Below are 20,402 nucleotides of genomic sequence, written 5' to 3' on the forward strand. Positions count from 1 at the left end.
GTTCACCCCGCTATCATCCAGAAGGCGAGGTCAGTACAGGTGCATCAAAGCTGGGACCGAGAGACTGAAAAACAGCTTCTATCTCAAGGCCATCAGACTGTTAAACAGCCACCACTAACACTGAGTGGCTGCTGCCAACACACTGACACTGACTCAACTCCAGCCACTTTAATAATGGGAATTGATGGGAAATGATGTAAATATATCACTAGCCACTTTAAACAATGCTACCTTATATAAATGTTACTTACCCTACATTATTCATCTCATACGCATACGTATATACTGTACTCTATATCATCGACGGTATCCTTATGTAATACATGTATCACTAGCCACTTTATACTATACTATGCCACTTTGTTTACATACTCATCTCATTTGTACATACTGTACCCGATACCATCTACTGTATCTTGCCTATGCTGCTCTGTACCATCACTCATTCATATATCCTTATGTACATATTCTTTATCCCCTTACACTGTGTACAAGACAGTAGTTTTGGAATTGTTAGTTAGATTACTTGTTATTACTGCATTGTCGGAACTAGAAGCACAAGCATTTCGCTACACTCGCATTAACATCTGCTAACCATGTGTATGTGACAAATAAAATTTGATTTGATTTGATTTGATTTTGACCTTGGGCGAACGACAGAAAGTGTAGGCTCATTCCTTGCGCAATCACAGCCATATAAGGAGACAATGGAAAACAGAGCTTCAGAAATTCTGCTAATTCCTGGTTGATGCATCATCTTGGTTTCGCCTGTAGAATGAGTTCTGGGGCACTTACAGACAAAATCTTTGCAGATTCTGAAACTTCAGAGTGTTTTCTTTCCAAAACTGTCAAGAATATGCATAGTCGAGCATCTTTTCGTGACAAAATATCGCGCTTAAAACGGGAACGTTTTTTATCCAAAAATGAAATAGCGCCCCTAGAGCTCTAACAGGTTAACAGTGCCAAGGGTAGCCAGTTTGGATTTGGTTTTACACCAATCACATCACATCAAAAGCCAAACGTTATTGACAGAAAAAAAACTTTTGTTGTTGCATCTCGATATGTTGTTGTCTTCCAGTGGGCACATACACATCTAGCAAACCAATGTTGTGAGTTTGAATCTCATAACGGACACATTTAGCATTGTAGCTAATTAGCCACTTTTCAACAACTTACTACTTTTAGCTACATATAATACGAATTGTAATTCGTAACATATCATACGAAATGGGTGATGGACATCCACAAATGAATACATACCATACGAAATGTAACATATCATACAAAATAATACGAAATGCTCTGAGACCAGGTTGCAGATAGCGTCGGGTAACTAACTAACTGTATGCTTTGTGGACTCCACCAGACAGATGTTGCTCTCTGTTTTTGTGATGAAACAAAGGTGTGGCTTATGAACTAACAGGTTCTCGAGCAAAGAACGCACATATCACAACACGTAGGGTGTAATATGGCTTTTTTATGGCTTGGCTTCCCCACTGATTTTACCCACGCATCGCTACTGGTTAGTATATACCTGTAAAGGCCTAGAATGTTTGAATAAATGGCTTATAAAAGCACTGGAAGTGAGCAGCAACAGTTAATTGCAGCGGTTTGGTAAGACGACACCGTCTAAAAGCCAGGGTAAATAATTCCAGAGCTTTTAGCAAACCACACTGTGAGTCTTGAAGGTCAGTAGCTCACTCCGTTAAAGGGTAATCGTTTCTCCTTGTTCAGAAATGGGCATTAGTTGAATACAATACAGAGTTTTTAATCGGTGAGATTCTGCTGTAAATACTACAACCATCAATGCAGCCAATGAGCAGTTTGAAAGAGGAACAGACGTTACATTGTGCTGAATGTTTACAGAAAAGACCCCCAATGTGCATTGGACTTGACTCAATTAATACATTAATAATGGAATTTTTTTTGGTATAGCAGGAGAGCAATTCACTTAAGGACGTGCTATCAATTAACTGCTTTTGCTACTGTTAAATAAGTGGGAGCGGTAGAGATAGTAAAACCTTCAAATAAAGTTACTATAAATGCTGCCAATATAGTAGTTTCCTTTTCACGTTTCACTAGACCCATCAACAATTGCAAATGTTATCTTATCAGGAATTCACACTATTACGTTACTTTCGATAGGTCTACCCAACATATATATAGATAGATAGAAAACAGAGAGATCTATTAAAATAAAAAGGCAATGATAAATGTAATGATGGTACAAAACATACGCCTAAAATAAATGCCCATCCTCAAGCAGGTGATAACAGGAGCGCGCACTTCTAAAGTCTAAATTGGCATTTATAGTTTACAATAAATACACGGTGGAACACTTACATTCAGGTAGGTTCGGTGTCAATTTACCTCCACGACATTGTCTATAGTACAACTGATTCGTTGAGGAAACTGTGTAATCCTCACTCCGTATTCCTCCGAGAGAGAGTCCGGAGCTGTGTCGAATTCTTCTTTGCTCACCTTGTAGATGGCGCCACTGGTACACTGCACTCGCGCTACGCGTCTGCAATCTGCACATTGTAGTCTATCTGACAGAATGCTTCATATTTGCCATCAGTTGTTTATCGGACATTGCATTTCTTTAACTTCTGTGGAAAACCCCAAAAAGTAATTGAGAGGGGAAATAGAGAGTAAGAGCGACAGAGCGCGAGAACGAGTGCGTGCTTATATGAGAGAGCGTGCCTGCGTGTGTGAGACAGAGAAAGATAGATAGAGAGATTCAATTGCTGCCATGAACAGGACATCAATTATTGTAAAGTAATGGTCAACACCAAAACAGGGATCCAGTGTGAAATGAAACCTGTTGAAATAATGGCCAGTCTTTCTGTACATCACACTAAAAGGCCTCCATCCTAGCAACAACAAAGTCATTACAGACCATTGAAAGAGCCATTTTCCTCATTTTATGGTGCATAGCTCCATTTCAGGGAAATTCATCATGGGGGGAGGGGAGAGTAGGTTTACAGGATGACTAACCTTTTTGTTAACCTTTCACCCGCTGATAAAGTATATTCCAGGGGCACAATTTTCACTGGGGACTGGGGTCATGTCCCTCCCACATTCTGAAATTGCATTTTAGTCACCCACAGTGTTATCATTGCAATGTGATACAAAAATTGGCAACGGTGTGCTTTAAGACCATGCGATGCCTCCGAGCTGTCTGGTAGGCTGTTTGGAGTGTTCAGCTGACTGGATATAGGATGGTCTGACACCAAAGAGCGGGCTGACATGCTGTATGAAGGAAAAACTTCTGGATGGCTGGCTGGACCAGCATGGGAGAGTTGAGCATAGTTCAGAGTGTATGTGTTTCGCTCTTTCACGAGTTGTAAAAGAAAGCAGAGCAGAGACTGGCTACTCTTTTTAGTTTAATGATGTAGCTGGCAAGGTAACTTCTGTTGAACTTAACAGAAAAAAGCGAAACTCGTGTTTATTCGCAGTGCTAAACTAGTATTGTAACTGACATGTAATGTTAGCTAATGTTTCATCCCCTCTCCACTGAAGTGAATGAATAAGCTACGCTATCTTGTAGCTACCACAGCCAGGTCAGCTCTAGCCTCTAATTATCTGTCAGATAGTAATAATAGCCGCCTCATATCGCTATCTAAGAGCTGTTGTTTGTACGGAAATGTTTTCTAGCCTTTTTTGTTCCGTTTCAGAAGTTAATTAACTTGGCTAGCTTTCGCCAGTTGATGTAGCATTAAAGAGAGCTGGTCAAAAATGGGCTAAAATTAGCAATTATTTTTCTCTCAATCACACTAAACCTGAATCAAACGATGAAACCACCGGCCAAATGATTGAAGATTGATATTCTGATGATTTTTCAGTGCAGTGTTAGTTTAATTAGTCAGTATGGCAATGTAACGTTATTGATCTGTCAGTTTCCCTAGCTAATTCCCTACTTTTCACACAGTAATAAACAGCTCTAACATTACTGCTCCCACTGGCTGTCTGTCCAACTCCTACCTGCTACTGCAAGAACTGGTCCCAATCCCAACCACAGTCCCACAATGTTATTTTAGGCGTATGTGACGCAGCTCACTTGCCGGCCATAGTTCCAGCAATTTTGCACCCCATAGGCAATATCAAACGCTCAAAAATAACTTCGGAAATAGATTCAATTACCAGAGATTCTCACATGGCCCTTATATTGCTTTTATTGGGCTATGTCAGCCAATATGATAGATGTCGTTTGAAGAGAGCAGAGTTGAAGAGACTTGCACTTTCTCTTGAGCTATTTTTCTAGCCTACCTGTTAGGAGTGGGAAGATTTTCAGATGGAGAAATATGGGTGATCAATATTCTGTCATACTTCTAGGCAATATAGTAAACTATAGCCTAATCATAGACCTATAGGAAGTACATTTCCTTGGAAAGATAACTGCCCGTGCCTCCGTCCATGTATAGGCTATAGCCTACTCTATTTAATTGAGACCACAAGCGCACCTGATCTCACAGGTATGACTACTGAACTGAAAGCAGGAAGAATGATAGCAACACTTGCTACGTTTTGCATGGGCCTATTGGATATAGCCTACCTATAAGGAGGACGATTTGCACGCAGAGACAAATAAAATGGGTAATCAATTTTAATCAAAAATGAAAAGGCACAGTGGTCGCTCACCATAGTAGCCTAACCTATGTGCGCGTTGTGCCTTTTCCTTTTCAATGATGATTACATTTTTTGATTGCACTTTGACTCACATTGGTGAGTTCCCTCCACTTCTTTCCATTATCCATATTTATTTACAGACACTGTAGTAAACTACAGTCTAATCATATTATTTTTCATATTTTTTATTATTATATATTTTTTTATTGAATATTTAAAACATACAATATACTTGCAGTGAAGCCGCTTAACAACTACATCATATTAGTCATCTAACAGCCTCCCATCCTGTAAGGGCGTTCGTCTGTAGGAGGAAGAGAAGCGGACCAAAGCGCAGCGTGGTGGTTATTCATGTTTTAATAAATCACTACACATGAACAAACTAACAAAAACAAGAAATGTGAAAACGCAAAACAGTCCTATCCTGTGACAACAAACACAGTGACAGGAACAATCACCCACAAACACACAGTGAAACCCAGGCTACCTAAGTATGATTCTCAATCAGAGACAACTAATGACACCTGCCTCTGATTGAGAACCATACTAGGCCGAAAACATAGAAATGCCCCAAAACATAGAAAAACAAACATAGACTGCCCACCCAACTCACGCCCTGACCATACTAAATAAATACAAAACAACAGAAATAGAGGTCAGAACGTGACAGTACCCCCCCCCCAAAGGTGCGGACTCCGGCCACAAAACCTTGACCTATAGGGGAGGGTCTGGGTGGGCGTCTGTCCGCGGTGGCGGCTCTGGCGCGGGACGCGGACCCCACTTCACCATTGTCTTAGTCCGCCTTATTGTCCGCCTCCCTGGCTTACTCACCATGACCACCCCTCTCAATGACCCCACTGGACAGAGGGGCTGCTCGGGACAGAGGGGCAGCTCGGGACAGAGGTGAAGCAGCTGCTCGGGACAGAGGGACAACTGCTCGGGACAGAGGGACAACTGCTCGGGACAGAGGGGCGATAGCAGCTCGGGACAGAGGGGCGATAGCAGCTCGGGACAGAGGGGCGATAGCAGCTCGGGACAGAGGGGCGGCAGCAGCTTGGGACAGAGGGGCGACAGCTGCTCTGGACAGAGGGGCAGCTGCTCGGGCGGCCCCTGGCTGACTGACGGCACTGGCGGCCCCTGGCTTACTTGCGGCCCCTGGCTGACTGGCGGCACTGGCGGCCCCTGGCTTACTGGCGGCCCCTGGCTTACTGGCGGCACTGGCGGCCCCTGGCTGACTGGCGGCACTGGCGGCCCCTGGCTGACTGGCGGCACTGGCGGCCCCTGGCTGACTGGCGGCACTGGCGGCCCCTGGCTGACTGGCGGCACTGGCGGTCCCTGGCTGACTGGCGGCACTGGCGGCCCCTGGCTGACTGGCGGCACTGGCGGCCCCTGGCTGACTGGCGGCACTGGCGGCCCCTGGCTGACGGGCGGCACTGGCGGCCCCTGGCTGACGGGCGGCACTGGCGGCTCCTGGCAGACGGGCGGCACTGGCGGCTCCGGGCAGACGGGCGGCGCTGGGCAGACGGGCGGCGCTGGCGGCGCTGGGCAGACGGGCGGCGTTGGCGGCGCTGGGCAGACGGGAAGCTCAGCTGGCGCTGGGCAGACGGGAAGCTCAGCTGGCGCTGGGCAGACGGGAAGCTCAGCTGGCGCTGGGCAGATGGGAAGCTCAGCTGGCGCTGGGCAGACGGGAAGCTCCGGCAACGCTGGAGAAAAGGAAGGCCCTGGTAGCGCCGGAGAGGCGGGAGACTCCGGCAGCGGCGGCGGACAGGCGGGAGGCTCCGGCAGCGGCGCCGGACAGGCGGGAGGCTCCGGCAGCGGCGCCGGACAGGCGGGAGGCTCCGGCAGAGGCGCCGGACAGGCGGGAGGCTCCGGCAGAGGCGCCGGACAGGCGGGAGGCTCCGACAGCGCTGGAGAGGAGGAAGCCCCTGTAAGGATGGGCCGGAGAGACAGCCTGGTACGGGGGGCTGCCACCGGAGGGCTGGTGCGTGGAGGTGGTGACGGATAGACCGGACCGTGAAGGCGTACTGGAGATCTTGAGGGCAGGGCTGGCACCAACCGCCCTGGCTGGATCTTCACCCTAGCCCGGCAGATGTGGGGAGCTGGGATGTAGCGCACTGGGCTAAGCACGCGTACTGGGGACACCGTGCGCACAACTGCATAACACGGTGCCTGACCAGCACCACGCCCGCCACAGTTAGCACTGCTAGGAGCACTGTAGTGCTGAGATGGCACAGGACGTGCAAGGCTAGGGAGATGCACAGGAGGCCTGGTGCGTGAGGCTGGCACAGTCTTCACCAGACCCCTCGCACGCACCTCAGGATGAGTATGGAGAGCTGACCCCGGTGCCATTAAATCCCTGACACGCTCCGTCGGGCGAATGTCGTGCCTCATGCACCAAACCAGCAAGTCCCTCATATCACTCTCCTCCAATTTCCCCATTAACTCCTTCACAGTCTCTGCTTCGCTCACCTCCAACACCAGCTCTGGTTCTGAGCTCCTCCTTGGCTCCTCACGATAAACGGGGAGAGTTGGCTCAGGTCTGACTCCTGACTCTGCCACACTCCCCCTGTGCCCCCCCCCAAGAAATTTTTGGGGGTGACTCTCGGGCTTCTGTCCGCGCCGCCGTGCTTGCTTCTCAGAATGCCGCCTCTCTGCTTTTGCTGCCTCCAGCTCGGCCTTGGGGCGGCAATATTCTCCTGGCTTAGCCCAGGGTCCTTTCCCGTCGAGGATTTCCTCCCATGTCCAGAATTCCTTACTACGTATCTCCTGCAGCCGCTGTTGCTTCTCCTGCTGCTCCTGCCTGTTGACACGCTGCTTGGTCCTGTTGTGGTGGGTGATTCTGTAACGGCGTTCGTCTGTAGGAGGAGGAGAAGCGGACCAAAGCGCAGCGTGGTGGTTGTTCATTGTATTTTATTCACGACACTATACATGAACAAACTAACGAAAAAACAAGAAACGTGAGAACTCAAAACCTAATACAGCCTATCTGGTGAATACTACACAAAGACAGGAACAATCACCCACAAACACACAGTGAAACCCAGGCTACCTAAGTATGATTCTCAATCAGAGACAACTAATGACACCTGCCTCTGATTGAGAACCATACTAGGCCAAAAACATAGAAATGCCCCAAAACATAGAAAAACAAACAGACTGCCCACCCAACTCACGCCCTGACCATACTAAATAAATACAAAACAGAAATAGAGGTCAGAACGTGACACATCCAGAGCGACACACAAAAGCAACCAGGGTCAACACCCTGCTCAAGAAGCAACAAGGATCAACGCCCTGCTCAAGAAGCAACCAGGGTCAACGCCCTGCTCAAAGGCACGTTGACAGATCTCCCACAAGGTCAAAAATGGGGACCCGGCCCAAGCTCCCAACCGCCAGGCCAGTAGCCCTCCAAGATCCCCCCCCCCCCCCACAGTTCCCCAAGAGCTGCCCCTCAACCATCCAAACCCCCACCCACAGACACTCCCCCTGAGAAAAAAATGATAAATAAAATAATTCCACCCCCCCCCATGCACCAACAAAATGTGCAAAAGAGAAAAAAGACAAAGGAAAATAGAAAACAACATTGCAAAAGACATCAAGGACAACATAAATCATAACAGAAAGGCAAACTGAATATGTTTGAATGCATGTGTAACAGTATAGACTTTACGTCTGTCCCCTCGCCCCGTTACCCATCGCTCCACAAAAGCCACGGCCCTTGCAGAGCAAGGGGAACCACTACTTCAAGGGCTCAAAGCGAGTGACATCACCGATTGAAACACTACCAGCGCGCACCACCGCTAACTAGCTAGCCATTTCACATCCGTTACACATGTATGGCACTATTGGTCACCTACAAACAAGCAAGATTTCTGGCTCTCACAGACCTGTAAATTCTTCTTTAATTAAGAGGCTCCTCTGTCCTCCACTCATTACCTGTATTAATGGCACCTGTTTGAACTTGTTATCAGTATAAAAGACACCTGTCCACAACCTCAAACAGTCACACTCCAAACTCCACTATGGCCAAGACCAAAGAGCTGTCAAAGGACACTAGAAACAAAATTGTAGACCTGCACCAGGCTGGGAAGACTGAATCTGTAATAGGTAAGCAGCTTGGTTTGAAGAAATCAACTGTGGGAGGAAATGGAAGACATACAAGACCACTGATAATCTCCCTCGATCTGGGGCTCCACGCAAGATCTCACCCCGTGGGGTCAAAATGATCACAAGAACGGTGAGCAAAAATCCCAGAACCACACGGGGGACCTAGTAAATGACCTGCAGAGAGCTGGGACCAAAGTAACAAAGCCTACCATCAGTAACACACTACGTCGCCAGGGACTCAAATCCTGCAGTGCCAGATGTGTCTCCCTGCTTAAGCCAGTACATGTCCAGGCCCGTCTGAAGTTTGCTAGAGAGCATTTGGATGATCCATTTCGTCTGTCATAGTTGAAGTGTACCTATGATGAAAATTACAGGCCTCTCTCATCTTTTTAAATGGGGGAGAACTTGCACAATTGGTGGCTGACTAAATACTTTTTTGCCCCACTGTGTCTTTCAGCTATGCTGTGATGTTTAACATACAATTTCAATCTATCTAATCGAATAGAATCCACAGATTGCGAGTTGAAGATAAATACTTTTACTAAGAGTATTAGTACATAAGTAATTGACTGACCCGGTCTCTCTAATCATATTTAAGTTAATTTCATGTTCAAGTTAACTGCCACTTGATTCTCCGTCCATGTAGGCACCCACACTAGAGAGAACACACATACTAGGCACACTTGAACTCTCACGCCCAGCTAGGAGAGGTAGGCTACTGAAGTTGAAGCAGTGAATTCTGAGTGTGTGAATAATGCAAAAAATATGTACTTTTAATACAATAGGTAGGCTAACACATACAAAGCAGACAGAGGACCATTTCCAAATAATCTGTGGGACAACAAAAATAATGTCATCCCAAAGTCGTCTGTCTGATCGCCCGATCTCTGTCAAGGCCTGCAGGCATCCCGTGGGAATGCAGCCCTCTAGTGCAGTCAGTACACAACATCTGATCCTGTCTTAGCAGGATCAGATGTTGACAGTGGTCCCAGCAGGGTCAGAAAGCCAGGGAAGACCAGTCCACGGAGCTCAGGTGAATTTTGCAGTATGCCTGTAATAACAATATCAGTGAATGATACAAAGTTCCATCTTGAATTGATGGGTAGACCTACAGTAGCTACAAATCAAATTGTATTAGTTACACAAATTGTATTAGTCACATTGTGTATATTGGTGGCCTTTTGGTTGTTTGCTTTGGCACCTTTCAACACCCTGCATTATCACATTCATGCATGCAAAACACTCACTTACACTACTGATTACTGATTACACACACCATTGTAAATTGTACTTAATTTACTTTATTTAATAAATATATATTTTGTTACTCCTTATCTCCACGTTGTCTCCCTTTTGTTACGGGCTTTGAGCCGGTTCGTGACAAGATAAAAGTAACAAGTAATTAAAGAGCAGCAGTGAAAAAACAATACCGTGACTATATACAGGGGGGTACTGATACAGAGTCAATTTGCGGGGGCACCGGTTATTTGAGGTAGTATGTACATGTTGGTAACGTTATTAAAGTGACAATGCGTAGATGATAACAGAGAGTAGCAGTGTAAGGAGGGGGTGAGGGGGGGGGGGGGCACTTCAAATAGTCTGGGTAGTCATTTGACTAGATGTTCGGGAGTCTAATGACTTGGGGATAGAAGCTGTTTAGAAGCCTCTTGGACCTGGACCTGGACTTGGCGCTCCGGTACCTATGACTAGGGTGGCTGGAGTCTTTGACAATGTTTAGGGCCTTCCTCTGACACCGCCTGATATTGAGGTGCCGGATGGCAGGAAGCTTGGCCCCAGTGATGTACTGGGCCGTTCGCACCACCCTCTATAGTGCCTTGCGGTCGGAGGCTGAGCAGTTGCCATACCAGGCTGTGATGCACCCAGTCAGGATGCTCTCGATGGTGCAGATGTAGAACCTTTTGAGGATCTGAGGACCCATGACAAATGTTTTCAGTCTCCTGAGGGGGAATAGGTTTTGTTGTGCCCTCTTCACGACTGTCTTTGTGTGCTTGGACCATGTTAGTTTGTTGATGTAGACACAAAGGAACCTGAAGCTCTCAACCTGCTCCACTGCAGCCCCGTCGAGGAGAATGGGGGCGTTCTCAGTTTTCTTTTTCCTGTAGTCCACAATTATCTCCTTTGTCTTGATCACGTTGAGGGAGAGGTTGTTGTCTGGCACTACAGGCTGTCTCGTCATTATTGGAGATCAGGCCTACCACTGTGTCATCGGCAAATTGAATGACGGTGTTGGAGTCGTGCCTCGCCGTGCAGTCATGAGTGAACAGGTTGTACAGGAGGGGACTGAGCACACAATGAATAGCATTCTCACATAGGTGTTTTGTCTAGGTGGGAAAGGGCATTATGGAGTGCAATGGAGTTTGCATCATCTGTGGATCTGTACAGGACAGCAGTTTAAAGCTACAGTCTGGGATCTGGGAATAATGGTAATTTCTAATATTGAACCATTGATTCTATTATTGTATAATATTTCTAAATGTACACCAATGTAATTCTTTATCATGCCTCATTTTAGGAGGATCAGATGGCGACAGGGATCTCAGCAGGGTCAGGTAGCTAGGGCAGGCCATGGAAGGGAAATACATTTTTGCAGACACAACACTTTATTCTCTCTGTGCAGCAAAACACTGGACAAGCCAGATAATGTTTTAAGGCAGTCTGACAAACCTCCACAGTTGATATCCAAACTGTATCAAGGTTTGATAAAAGCTTTTCTCGATGACACAAAACCAAAACATGTAAAACTAAAATGTGAGGAGACCTGGTATAAGCTATGGATGATGATGATGAATGGATACAGATATGTTTGAATGCCAAGTCATGTTCATATAATCTCAGACATAAATTTCTGTCGTTTAAGGCCATCCATAGAACGTACTATATGCCAGTGAAACTGAAATACGTGCAGTCATGTCATTCCATATACAACCCCAAAGGGATATATTTGCATATGTTATGCATATGTTCTTTTATCTCAGCATGTCCACAGATTCTCCCTTCTGGCACGCCGTGGTCAAAGTATTTTGTGTTTATTTTCATTTATTTGGTCAGGCCAGGGTGTGGCATGGGTTTTTGTATGTGGTGTGTTGGGATTGTAGCTTAGTGGGGTGTTCTAGTGAAGTCTATGGCTGTCTGAAGTGGTTCTCAATCAGAGGCAGGTGTTTATCGTTGTCTCTGATTGGGAACCATATTTAGGCAGCCATATTCTTTGGGTGTTTCGTGGGTGATTGTCCTTAGTATCCTGATGTCCTTGTTCTGTGTTAGTTTACACAAGTATAGGCCGTTTCGGTTTTCATTACGTTTATTGTTTTTGTAGTGTTTGTGTTTAGTGTGTTTGTCATTAAACATGAATCGCAATCTACATGCCGCATTTTGGTCCGATCCTTGCTACACCTCCTCGTCCGAGGAGGAGATAGAAGAAAGCCGTTACACCTTCTCTCTGTTTTTGTTTAGTTGGAAACGTTGATACTGGAAACTTATCTGAGGAAACTGTGTAACCAAGCATTTATAGCGGCTAAGAAGTGCATTTCCATTAATTGGAAGGTTGGTTATCCTCCCACAATGTCAAGTTATGTATCACTAGATTTGATTTATTACACGTTTAAAGGTATACTGGGCAACTTTCATAAGGTCTGGATTAGAGGTCGACCGATTAATCGGAATGGCCGATTCTCCCATCTACACAGAGGAATTCTGGAGGTCTGTCAGAGTTACCATTGGGTTCTTGGTTACCTCCCTGACCAAGGGAGGTCCCCCAATTGCTCAGCTTTAGGAAGAGTCTTGGTGGTTCCAAACTTCTTCCATTTAAGAATGATAGAGGCCACTGTCTTCTTGAGGACTTTCAATTCTGCAGAAATGTTTTGGTATCCTTCCCCAGATCTGTGTCTCGACACAATCCTGTCTCGTAGCTCTACGGACTATTCCTTCGACCTCATGGCTTGGTTTTTCCTCTGACATGCGTTGTCAACTGTGGGACCTTATATAGACAGGTGTGTGCCTTTCTAAATCATGTCCAATCAATTGAATTTACCACAGGTGGACTCCAATCAAGTTGTAGAAACATCTCAAGGATGATCAAAGGAAATAGGATGCGCCTGAGCTCAATTTCGAGTCTCATAGCAAAGGGTCTGAACACTTATGTAAATAAGGTGTTTTTTAAATGTATTTTTAACGCATTTGCAAAAATTTCTAAAAAACATTTTTCACTTCATTATGGGGTATTGTGTGTAGATTGTTAAGAAAAACAAATATTTTCATCAATATTAGAATAAGGCTGTAGCGTAACAAAATGTGGAAATAGTCAAGGGGTCTGAATACTTTCTGAATGCACCGTACCTCAGAGAAGATAAGTGCTGTTACCGTCACAGCCAAGATGGGGTGGATCCCGGGGCATAGTTGTGAATGACAACAGTACTTCATATTCATAATATTGAAACATTTATAGGTTCACCTCAAAAGTGGGATACTTCAAATAAGCTGTTATACCAGCACTCTATGTAATAAGAGAGAGTGAGAGTGATAGTGATTCAATTGCAGCCATGAACAAGATATAAATGATTGAAAAGTAATGGTCAACACCATAAGAGAGATTCCATGTGAAATGAAACCTGCTGAAATCACGGCCCATCTTTCTCTACATCACACTAAAAGGTCTCTATCCTAGCAACAACAGAGTCATTCCAGTCCATTAAAAGAGCTACCTTCCTCATTTTACGGTGCATAGCACCCATTTCAGAGAGATTCATCATGTGTTACACCAGATGAACTCGAGATAAAGAGAGGGAGAGAGAATGAGAGAGAGAGAGTGTACCCCACTATGCCTTGCCGACCCACTACCGTGGCAAATGGAATGTGTCAAATGCACAGCACAAACAGCTCTGATCAAACCAAACCTCCAAAGAGACACGGAGACAGATCGCCTAGGGCGATTAGAATCTACGGGAGAGATAAAGGCAAGGGGTTTGTCAAATGCAGGCCTGGAGTCATAGTAACCCACCTACAGTAGCCTATGGAGCAACGCATTGTAGCGTGTACAGATTTCCACATCAGATCAAATACTTCTTTGCTAGATTAAAGTTTTTCCACCGTAAAAAACAACAACATTGTTTTCTATATTCTATGAGCTCCTCCTACCAAGTCCCCCAGTATGTTCTGGACATGAGTCAAGACTGTGACAGGAGGAGGACATTGTGTCCATGCTAAAATAAATAATAATAATCCACTTACCGGTATCCATTTTTAGTTCACACACAATACAACAGTGTAGCCTACAACAGTTACTACTGACACTACTACTACTATTACTCAGAGCTCAGGCATGGGCTGATTTCAGCACTAGAACAATCTCCACCAAGAGGTTTTAGGGGATCTCAGATCTGGTTCGCTCTCAACAGAGTTCAGAATGCGCAGCCATTCAATCCTGTAAAAGCCTGAACTTTATACCGTTACAAGCACTGGGCCAAGCAGTAAACAAATGTTGGGGACTGCAGAGCTTCAAGGCACTGCAGGATATACACTGAGTGTACAAAATATTAAGAACTCCTGCTCATTCCATGACATAGACTGACCAGGTGAGTCCAGGTGAAAGCTATGATCCCTTACTGATGTCACTTGTTAAATCCACTTCAATCAGTGTATATGAAAGGCAGGAGTCAGGATAATGAAGTATTGTTATCCCTTGAGACAATTGAGACATGGATTGTGTATGTGTGCCATTCAGAGGGTGAATGGGCAAGACAAAATATTTAAGTGCCTTTGAACAGGGTATGGTAGTATGTGCCAGGCACACCGGTTTGCGTCAAGAACTGCAACGCTGCTAGGCTTTTCAACAGTCCCGTGTGTATCAAAAATGGTCCACCACCCAGCTGACACCCAGCCAACTTGACACGACTGTGGGAAGCATTGGAGTCAACATGGGCCAGCATCCCTGTGGAACGCTTTCAACACCTTGAGGAGTCCATGCACAACAAATTGAGGCTGTTCTGAGGGCAAAAGTGGGTGCAACTCAATATTAGGAAAATGTTCCTAATGTTTTGTCTACTCAGTGTACATCATGCACGAGTTAGCAGCCATTCAATACAGAAACATCAACATTCCAATTCAAAAGCACGCCTGTGCATATATGGATCCCCTGTAGTGTCAATTAATTATTGTTATGGACATACTGTTATGGTGAGTGAATGAGGACCCAAAAGCGAACTAACTTAAACAGAGCTTCTTTAATAACCAAACATAGGTAGGCTCAGATAGACCGGCAGATTCCGACAGGACAGGACAAGGTTACAGCAAACATGACGATAGTCTGGCTCAGGCATGAAACACAAACACAAACAAGAATCCGACAAGGACAGGAACAGAAACAGAGAGAGATATAGGGACCTAATCAGAGGGAAAAAGGGAACAGGTGGGAAACGGGGTGAATGGGTAGTTAGAGGAGACAAGGAACAGCTGGGAGAAAGCGGGGGAGAAAAGGTAACCTAACAACGACCAGCAGAGGGAGACAGGGTGAAGGGAAAGGACAGAGACAAGACACAACATGACAGTACCCCCCCACTCACCGAGCGCCTCCTGGCGCACTCGAGGAGGAAACCTGGCGGCAACGGAGGAAATCCTCGATCAGCGCACGGTCCAGCACGTCCCGAGAGGGAACCCAACTCCTCTCCTCAGGACCGTACCCCTCCCAATCGACAAGGTACTGGTGACCACGGCCCCGAGGACGCATGTCCAAAATCCTGCGGACCCTGTAGATGGGTGCGCCCTCGACAAGGATGGGGGGGGGGGGGGGGAAGACGAGCGGGGGCGCGAAGAACGGGCTTAATACAGGATACATGGAAGACCGGGTGGACGCGACGAAGGTATCGCGGAAGAAGAAGTCGAACTGCGACAGGATTAATGACCCGAGAAATACGGAACGGACCAATGAACCGCGGGGTCAACTTGCGAGAAGCCGTCTTAAGGGGAAGGTTCTGAGTGGAGAGCCAAACTCTCTGACCGCGACAATATCTAGGACTCTTAGTTCTACGCTTATTAGCAGCCCTCACAGTCTGCGCCCTATAACGGCAAAGTGCAGACCTGACCCTCTTCCAGGTGCGCTCGCAACGTTGGACAAAAGCCTGAGCGGAGGGGACGCTGGACTCGGCGAACTGAGATGAGAACAGCGGAGGCTGGTACCCGAGGCTACTCTGAAAAGGAGATAGCCCGGTCGCAGACGAAGGAAGCGAGTTGTGGGCGTATTCTGCCCAGGGGAGCTGTTCTGACCAAGACGCAGGGTTGCGAAAAGAAAGACTGCGTAAGATGCGACCAATAGTCTGATTGGCCCGTTCTGCTTGACCGTTAGACTGGGGGTGAAAGCCGGAAGAGAGACTGACGGAAGCCCCAATCAAACGGCAAAACTCCCTCCAAAATTGAGACGTGAATTGCGGACCTCTGTCCGAAACGACGTCTGACGGAAGGCCATGAATTCTGAAAACGTTCTCGATGATGATTTGTGCCGTCTCTTTAGCAGAAGGAAGCTTAGCAAGGGGAATGAAATGAGCCGCCTTAGAGAACCTATCGACAACCGTAAGAATAACAGTCTTCCCCGCTGACGAAGGCAGTCCGGTGACAAAATCTAAGGCGATGTGAGACCACGGTCGAGAGGGAATAGGAAGCGGCCTGAGACGGCCGGCAGGAGGAGAGTTACCGGACTTAGTCTGCGCGCAGACCGAACAAGCAGCCACGAAACGACGCGTGTCATGCTCCCGGGTGGGCCACCAAAAACGCTGGCGAATGGAAGCAAGCGTACCCCGAACGCCAGGGTGGCCGGCTAACTTGGCAGAGTGAGCCCACTGAAGAACGGCCAGACGAGTAGGAACGGGAACGAAAAGAAGGTTCCTAGGACAAGCGCGCGGCGACGGAGTGTGAGTGAGCGCTTGTTTTACCTGCCTCTCAATTCCCCAGACAGTCAACCCGACAACACGCCCCTCAGGGAGAATCCCCTCGGGGTCAGTGGAGGCTACTGAAGAACTGAAGAGACGAGACAAAGCATCAGGCTTGGTGTTCTTAGAGCCCGGACGATAAGAAATCACGAACTCGAAACGAGCGAAAAACAGCGCCCAACGCGCCTGACGCGCATTAAGTCGTTTGGCAGAACGGATGTACTCAAGGTTCCTATGGTCAGTCCAAACGACAAAAGGAACGGTCGCCCCCTCCAACCACTGTCGCCATTCGCCTAGGGCTAACCGGATGGCGAGCAGTTCGCGGTTACCCACATCATAGTTACGTTCCGACGGCGACAGGCGATGAGAAAAATACGCGCATGGGTGGACCTTGTCGTCAGAGAGGGAGCGCTGAGAAAGAATGGCTCCCACGCCCACCTCTGACGCGTCAACCTCGACAACGAACTGTCTAGAGACGTCAGGTGTAACAAGGATAGGAGCGGATGTAAAACGATTCTTGAGGAGATCAAAAGCTCCCTGGGCGGAAACGGACCACTTAAAGCACGTCTTGACAGAAGTAAGGGCTGTGAGAGGAGCTGCCACCTGACCGAAATTACGGATGAAACGACGATAGAAGTTCGCGAAGCCGAGAAAGCGCTGCAGCTCGACGCGTGACTTAGGGACGGGCCAATCAATGACAGCTTGGACCTTAGCGGGATCCATCTTAATGCCTTCAGCGGAAATAACAGAACCGAGAAATGTGACGGAGGAGGCATGAAAAGTGCACTTCTCAGCCTTCACAAAAAGACAATTCTCTAAAAGGCGCTGGAGGACACGTCGAACGTGCTGAACATGAATCTGGAGTGACGGTGAAAAAATCAGGATATCGTCAAGGTAGACGAAAACAAAGATGTTCAGCATGTCTCTCAGGACATCATTGACTAATGCCTGAAAGACAGCTGGAGCGTTAGCGAGGCCGAAAGGAAGAACCCGGTATTCAAAGTGCCCTAACGGAGTGTTAAACGCCGTCTTCCACTCGTCCCCCTCCCTGATGCGCACGAGATGGTAAGCGTTACGAAGGTCCAACTTAGTGAAAAACCTGGCTCCCTGCAGGATCTCGAAGGCTGAAGACATAAGAGGAAGCGGATAACGATTCTTCACTGTTATGTCATTCAGCCCTCGATAATCTATGCAGGGGCGCAGAGACCCGTCCTTCTTCTTGACAAAAAAAAACCCCGCTCCGGCGGGAGAGGAGGAGGGGACTATGGTACCGGCGTCAAGAGCTACAGACAAATAATCTTCGAGAGCCTTACGTTCGGGAGCCGACAGAGAGTATAGTCTACCCCGGGGGGGGGTGGTTCCCGGAAGGAGATCAATACTACAATCATACGACCGGTGTGGAGGAAGAGAGGTGGCCCTGGACCGACTGAACACCGTGCGCAGATCGTGATATTCCTCCGGCACCCCTGTCAAATCACCAGGCTCCTCCTGTGAAGAAGAGACAGAGGAAACAGGAGGGATAGCAGACATTAAACATTTCACATGACAAGAGACGTTCCAGGAGAGGATAGAATTACTAGACCAATTAATGGAAGGATTATGACAAACTAGCCAGGGATGGCCCAAAACAACAGGTGTAAAAGGTGAACGAAAAATTAAAAAAGAAATGGTTTCACTATGATTACCAGAAACAGTGAGGGTTAAAGGTAGCGTCTCACGCTGAATCCTGGGGAGAGGACTACCATCCAGGGCGAACAAGGCCGTGGGCTCCTTTAACTGTCTGAGAGGAATGTCATGTTCCCGAGCCCAGGTCTCGTCCATAAAACAGCCCTCCGCCCCAGAGTCTATTAAGGCACTGCAGGAAGCAGACGAACCGGTCCAGCGTAGATGGACCGACAAGGTAGTGCAGGATCTTGAAGGAGAGACAGGAGTAGTAGCGCTCACCAGTAGCCCTCCGCTTACTGACGAGCTCTGGCCTTTTACTGGACATGAAGTGACAAAATGACCAGCGGAACCGCAATAGAGACAGAGGCGGTTGGTGATTCTCCGTTCCCTCTCCTTAGTCGAGATGCGGATACCTCCCAGCTGCATGGGCTCAGCACCCGAGCCGGCAGAGGAAGATGGTAGTGATGCGGAGAGGGGGGCGACGGAGAGCGCGAGCTCCTTTCCACGAGCTCGGTGACGAAGATCAACCCGTCGCTCAATGCGAATAGCGAGTTCAATCAAGGAATCCACGCTGGAAGGAACCTCCCGGGAGAGAATCTCATCCTTTACCTCTGCGCGGAGACCCTCCAGAAGACGAGCGAGCAAGGCCGGCTCGTTCCAGCCACTGGAGACAGCAAGAGTGCGAAACTCAATAGAGTAGTCTGTTATGGATCGATTGCCTTGACATAGGGAAGACAGGGCCCTGGAAGCCTCCTCCCCAAAAACAGATCGATCAAAAACCCGTATCATCTCCTCCTTAAAGTCCTGATACTGGTTAGTACACTCAGCCCTTGCCTCCCAGATTGCCGTGCCCCATTCACGAGCCCGTCCAATAAGGAGAGATATGACGTAGGCGACACGAGCAGTGCTCCTGGAGTAAGTGTTGGGCTGGAGAGAAAACACAATATCACACTGGGTGAGGAACGAGCGGCATTCAGTGGGCTCCCCAGAGTAACACGGCGGGTTATTGATTCTGGGCTCCGGAGATTCGAAAGCCCTGGAAGTGGCCGGTGGATCGAGGCGGAGATGGTGAACCTGTTCTGTGAGGTTGGAGACTTGGGTGGCCAGGGTCTCAACGGCATGTCGAGCAGCAGACACTTCCTGCTCGTGTCTGCCTAGCATCGCTCCCTGGATCCCGACGGCTGAGTGGAGAGGATCCGAAGTCGCTGGGTCCATTCTTGGTCGGATTCTTCTGTTATGGTGAGTGAATGAGGACCCAAAAGCGAACTAACTTAAACAGAGCTTCTTTAATAACCAAACATAGGTAGGCTCAGATAGACCGGCAGATTCCGACAGGACAGGACAAGGTTACAGCAAACATGACGATAGTCTGGCTCAGGCATGAAACACAAACACAAACAAGAATCCGACAAGGACAGGAACAGAAACAGAGAGAGATATAGGGACCTAATCAGAGGGAAAAAGGGAACAGGTGGGAAACGGGGTGAATGGGTAGTTAGAGGAGACAAGGAACAGCTGGGAGAAAGCGGGGGAGAAAAGGTAACCTAACAACGACCAGCAGAGGGAGACAGGGTGAAGGGAAAGGACAGAGACAAGACACAACATGACACATACATTCCTAGCTGTGTCTTTTTGTCTTGGCAAGGTGTTTGACCCAGGCTAAATCCAGGCTCTTTTTTTTAGTACAATTTTCCAGTAGCACATATAGTAAACAAAATGTTGGATAGAACACTGCTGCATCACCATGCTTTAATGATGCTGTAGTCTCTTGTAAAGAGATAATAGCCTTTACTGACCATGACTTCATAACATAGGCCGACTGCTATGATTGATTAATAAAAAGTTTGCATAATTAAAATAGTAGTATCTGGATATGTGAAATATTCCCAGAGAGGAGACTGGTACATGTATTCTGGAGAGAAATTAGCCTCTGTTTCCTGTCATTTTGTACTGGGCAGAGCTCAGGTCTATTGAAGAGGTCATAAATACTATATCCAGTCTACACAGGTAGAATGTTTCACAGAGGTCACAGGGAGAATTATTTACACATCAATTTGGTAATGATTT

The 20,402-nt window shown here is 47.4% G+C and overlaps 1 protein-coding gene across 2 annotated transcripts in view; it reads right to left on the bottom strand.

Annotated features, from left to right (window-relative positions):
- LOC110503602 (G-protein coupled receptor 4-like) overlaps positions 1-2,842 on the bottom strand; it is a 36,329-nt gene extending 33,487 nt beyond the window's left edge. For both annotated transcript variants that reach the window (XM_021582017.2, XM_021582018.2), the window contains exon 1: positions 2,344-2,842. The gene's annotated coding sequence lies outside the window, so the exon portion shown is untranslated. The remainder of the gene's footprint in view (positions 1-2,343) is intronic.
- Positions 2,843-20,402: the final 17,560 nt, after the last annotated feature.

The sequence above is a fragment of the Oncorhynchus mykiss genome, chromosome 24, assembly GCF_013265735.2.
Source record: "Oncorhynchus mykiss isolate Arlee chromosome 24, USDA_OmykA_1.1, whole genome shotgun sequence".
Taxonomy (NCBI): domain Eukaryota; kingdom Metazoa; phylum Chordata; class Actinopteri; order Salmoniformes; family Salmonidae; genus Oncorhynchus; species Oncorhynchus mykiss.